Below are 6,000 nucleotides of genomic sequence, written 5' to 3'. Positions count from 1 at the left end.
CAAATTAAACAAGGAGCTCGAAAGTTGCGACTGCCCAACCACAAACAAGCCGACAAATGTGAAAAGTTTTTGCTGTAATTTGCGACACATTTGAAACAGGTTAGGTGTAACCAATCGGAGCGATCAATAGTGTACACTCAAACACATGCCTGCTTTCATCTTGGGATAGCTAAATAGGGTCTAAGCAGCTTGCCAACAGACAAGCACATTGACACTCATTAAAGTTGACCTTCTCAAAAGTAATTAAAAGTGACCCTCGGGTCTAATGCATGGTAATTTTTCAACACAGGGAAAGCACTCATATGTATATGAGTCTCGAAAATAGCAAACGACTTTCAAATACTCTGTTCAAATTACACATTTTTTATCCCATTTTTAATTGTGTTTAATGATAGATAAGGTGATTTCAACTGTTGCACCTTATTTCATAATTAATATCAAGCATTTACATACACAAATATGCATTAAGTGAAGAGCGCAAGAAGTTTTGGCAAACAAAGAACAAAAAGGATTTGTGGGGAAAAAAAGGAGCTCTGTATTCAAAATACGCTTTACGAAAATACTGTGCACGTTCTTAATTTACACATATATGCACAAAGCTGCAAACATTTTGGTTAACGAGACTTTTAATCTGTCCAAAGGTATTTAAACTTGGCTAAGCCTCAACAGGGACTGACATTTATGGTTTTAAAGCAAGTGTCAAATGTTTGTTGCCGACGATGGCTAAAGCGAATACATACATACATTCATACATACATACTACATCACCCCCAAACAGCAACACTACGAGTGGTAATTTATTTTGCCTTACTAAACGTCCATGTCGGCCAACAACTTGTGGGGTGCCAGTGATAAAACACAAAAGGCAAACGAAACAGGAAACTGACCTCGAAGCGGAGCATTTGTCCAGCATTCGTAGTTAGTTCTCCCCGTCCTCAATCGACCGAAATTCATGCGTACACGCACAAATACACACAAACAAGCACACACATGGACACATGGACACATGGACACATGGACAACACACTGGAAATGACTCGTGCCTCGGCTCAGAGACTCAGAGACTCAGAGACACGTACTAGCGACCTCTGCAGACAATTCCACATTAGGCGCTGATTTTGTTACTGTGTCGCCTGCCACTGACAAGAATCGCCACCCAAAAATGCTAAACAACAACGGAAACAACAACTCATCCCATTCCAATCTTCCAATCTCGCATGCTAACAGATCCAAATCAGCCGTGTCCATGCCTCCTCGCCGTCCATTGCAGATGGCTGTGCGAAAATATGTTGGCTTTTTTTTTCTTTTTTTTTTTTTGCAGCCAAGCAGCCAAGCAGCCATGAGATTTAATTGACCAAGGGATCATAAACTTTTGCGCAACGATGCTGAAAACATTTGACACTGATTTCATGAGTCAGCATCAGCATCAGCATCAGCATCGGCATCGGCATCGGCTTATGACGGTAAGCGCTGAAGCAAACGCACGCAAAAGCAGCTCTGCTTATGTTTTTTTTTTTTTGTTTGGGTAATAGGTATGAAAGTGTTAAATGAATATGCTAAATGTTGGTGACGAAGGTGTCTCGCTTTTTTTTTTTGCAGAAGATGTCATTAACCGTGACCAGCAGAGTGGTTTCTGGTCATAGTCGAACAGAATTCATGTAAAAATATTATTTTAGCTGCCAGAATCAAAAAGTTGCCTCTTTGAAGTGCAGTCGTCTAGCCTAAAACTTCTCGACTCTTGTTTGTTTTTATATAGTTTGGAAGTCATTGTGTTCATTGAAAGTATATACATTTTTTATTAGCATCACTAGCCAAGTCGATACAGTCAAACCTGTTCGTACGTCCAACCGTCTCAGTTGTAAAAGCAATCTTGATGAAAGAAAACCCTCAACATCGAACTAATGCAATAGTATTTAAACAAAGAATCGGTCGATTTTATTAAAATTATAATGAAATATTGATGTCATCAGGAGTGTCGTAGGCAGTGTCTTCGGAGTTTCTTAGGCAGCTGCTTTTCTATTTGATTACTACTTTTATTTTCTTGTTATTGCATTGCAGTGGTATTTTAATTTTGCTACAACCAGAACTTTGTCAAAATAAATCCGATTTTCTAAAACCAGAGCTTCTTAATTGTGTGGTTAACTTACTCTTTAATATAACATTAAAAGTTGGAAATGTGATTGTACGATAAAATTCTATTCCCAATAAGTGCTTATGGGGAGTGGTCGTTACTTTCCATAGACACGTCAAAAAGAAGTCGCCGTTCAACAAACCAGGGCTTCCTAATCATGGTTTAACCTCTCGAAGAACACACTATTTAAAGTAAGAATGAAGTATAAGTTGATTTGAGGTTAATTCAAAACGTGTAAGGAAGTTTGAAAAAAAAAAAAGAGAAACGCGCGCGTGTCCTTGATGTATCACTTCCGGTATCTGTTAACTTATGCCATAAATACGCACAGCGACCAACAGCACACGCGCCAAGGCACTATGTTGGCAACGCTATCGCCAGACCGGGCCAACTGGCTAAAATAGCACGTCGGTGGCCAGCATTGAAACCATTTGATGGCAACACGTCTTTCTGGTATTTTCACACGCTTAAGCATCACATTGGATTCAACATCACGTTTTAGTGAGCCCCACACTTGTCATGCGGAACTGCCTAATATGCTTATACTCCCTGCCACAGGTCTGTGCGGTGTTGTGTTGTTGCGTTGGTTTGGGTTCGGTTCGACTGTGTTGACTGGCCTAGCTGGGGATGTGCAGATACTCGTATATACAACGCAATGTTAAATTGAACCCTTTTGCGCTTTTAAAACATAGCGTCACTCGCCTAGCACGAGCACAGTTACAGCTTTGAAGGGCGACAACATTTCTGAATGATGCATATGCATATGCATATATATATATATATATATATATTTGTATACATAGAGATACGCAGTCACGCCAATGTTTATTTTCAAACTACAATATTATTTGCCTTTTTGTCAGACAACAAGGCGAGCAATCTGCACACTTAGTTTATGTAGGAAATTAGTATAAGCCACTTTGCGGCCCCTAATATGACAGTGGTCGCCACAAAAGTTGAATGGCTATCAAAAGTTTGTTCACAGTGATATTTTCAATTGTTTCCCCAACATTTAGCCGAGTTCTGTGCGCTTCGTTGTGCATATTTTTGAAATTCGGTTCAGTCAGCACTTCACAACATTCGCCAATATTTGTAGTCTTGTTTTACCCATAAAAAAAAACAAGACTTTCGTAATAGGACTTTAAGTTAATGTATATCTTCCTTTCAAGCAATATTCTTGTGCAGTTTTTCTGTCACTTACAAATGTTTAGAGATAAACATCTATCTATAAAAATTAATAACTTAATAAAGCTAAATTACTATATGCCTTCGTATATGTCTAAAATAGGCTTTTAATTGTTTACTTTTGTTAAGATTTGATGATTAGAAAGTACACTTAGAAAATATTTTAGGTATATTTTATAAATATTAAGAAAGAATTGTAAAATTTAGAAAGGCTTGCCCTCAATCAACATACCAAAAATATGGCGATTGTTTCTATTCAGGAAATTTGTTTCTTAAAAATATAAAAAATATTTTTTGAAAGTATTTATACAAACTCATTCTTTGGGAAATAATCCTTACTTAAATTCAGAAACAAGTAATGAAATCTACTCACTTGTCTTATATTTTATTATGTAAGTAGGTAAGTTCTTTCAAGTTCTATCAAGAATTATACATAGAAAACAACACTTTGGAAATTAGACATACATTTTCTAATTTTAAGAAAAGTCTACCCTGAAATGCAAACTCCAGTTTTTTGAGAAATTCACAAGCATACAATTTAAAAATATATTTTCTGACTAAAAAGGGCGCCAATGTATGGCGATTTACAAATATTTCGGAAAATGTTTGTTTGAGTGTATTTTATAGCACTTGTAGAGTATGGATTTCTAGTCCATGGCCAGTCATGAAAAAAGATACGTCAACATTTAATGAGATAAGCCGCAAAGTCGCAATGCAACTAAAGTAATTTGTGCGCTTTTGGTAAGGACACAGAGCTGGCAGGCAAGCACGTTGCAGTCGAGTGTAACCGACAGCAATCGCAAACTCAATCAGCCGTGTAAAATTCTCAGAGCAAATGGATCCATAAAAGTGCAGAAGATGCGATGAGCTTTCCGCAGAATAATTGCAGCTGGGGAAGGCATGGAAAATGTAATTAGAGCCTTCCACCAGAGAGACAAAGCTTCAGTTGAACCAACCAGACCACCTACAGATATAGATGAGGACCTCAAATTGTTGGATGGACAGACACAACTGACAGTGATAGCGCACACAGGAAAGCAAAATAATGCTACGCTATATAATAATTAGTATAATGCCCATTAAAGTGAATATGCCAATTTAATAATTAATTCACAGCAATTCCACCATCAGCTTTTATAGTAACACAAATAATAAAGATCAAAGAGATACCCTGTATCTGTGACAATATATAAGCATTATCAATTTTTATGATTATAATAAACTGTTGTGCATTTGCATTCTCTAAATCATTTCATGGTCAAACCCAATTGGTTAAATCCAAAAAACCTATATACAAGAGGCGGCTGATTAGTCAATATCTTTAATGCGAAAACTTTACTTTTTAGAGTGGAAAAAAATACACTTTTCAGCATTGGCTTATTTCAGAGCAATACAATTTATCCAACGCACCTCCAACTATTCTATGCACTCAAAATTCTATCATTTAACATAGAGAACGTCTTTATATAAATGTTGAAACTTATATTACTAACTTAAGGCTAACTAGTAACATTCCTGCCAAGATTAATAAACATTTTTTTCGACCGGTGCAAAATCGATATTTGTCACAGTTCTACAGCTAAAGTTACTTTATCTGAAAAGTCAATTTTTATTACTGAGCCATTGAGATATAACGAGGCTACAGTGAGTTATTTTAAAGTTGTAAAAATGTGTTGAATGCAAAAGTGTTGCATTCCAAAGTGAAATTGAAATTTTGCCACAAATATACTCGTATCCATTTAAATGTCGGCATAACTTTTATCATAAATTTCACAAAACGGGCAATAATAAAGTAACCGAGTGCCGAGTGTACAATATAAATATATTTTGGCCATGTGCCGTGTGCCGTGTGCAAGCCGCCTCACTCCATGCCATTACGGGTTGTAACAGTTCAATAACACAAAACAATGAACTTGCCAACATACTGCGTATTAATACACATTCATTCGCGATTTTGTTGTTCGTTCAACTTGGCGAGAAAAACTGTTGCCCTTTAGTCAATCAGTGGTTGTTCAGCCCATCCCCAAGCAAGCCAGCCAGCCCAGCCCAGCCAGCCAGCCCAGCCAGCCACAAAAGCTGCACTGAAATGCAGAAACTCCCGCTGGACAAATAATTTCAATTTTTGCTGAGATTTTTGTGAAGCGCTTTTCCCACCAGCACTTTCCCATTTGCAACCTGTTTGTGGCAAAGAGCTGTGAACGGTTAAGCAGTGTTTATGCCTGCTAAATGCGAATCTGACAAAGGTCGACTGGGTATTATGCTCAACTTATTGTGCTTTTGTGATAGCTTCAACTGGTCGTTAAATAAATTTCCTGGATGTGCTTGTCAAATCAGTCAGACTTGTGTAGGCCGTGGGCAATTAGCACTCGAGCTGCACTGGAGTCTGTTGAGTCTGTTGAGTCTGTTGGGCTGTCGAGTTGAAATCAAAAGTGTCATCACATCCTGCATCTTCTACTCACCGAGATATCTCCCCATTGAGTCAGATGTCGTATGAATAGTTAATGACTTGTACACAAGACTGCTGCTACGTCCTTAACTGTTGCCTGTGTTGGATACCACCCACATATCCTGGAACTACACTCAGCTTAAGTTCACGACTGCTTTTGCTTTTGTTTATCGACTGGACCGTGTTGGGTTGTTGGTGGCAAATTGGACAAAGCCGGTCTAGGCAGAGGAGACAGGGACAG

The sequence above is a fragment of the Drosophila grimshawi genome, unplaced genomic scaffold, assembly GCF_018153295.1.
Source record: "Drosophila grimshawi isolate 15287-2541.00 unplaced genomic scaffold, ASM1815329v1 contig_848, whole genome shotgun sequence".
Taxonomy (NCBI): Eukaryota; Metazoa; Arthropoda; class Insecta; order Diptera; family Drosophilidae; genus Drosophila; species Drosophila grimshawi.
The sequence above is the reverse complement of the archived record's forward strand: the minus strand, read 5'-3'. Positions refer to the sequence as shown.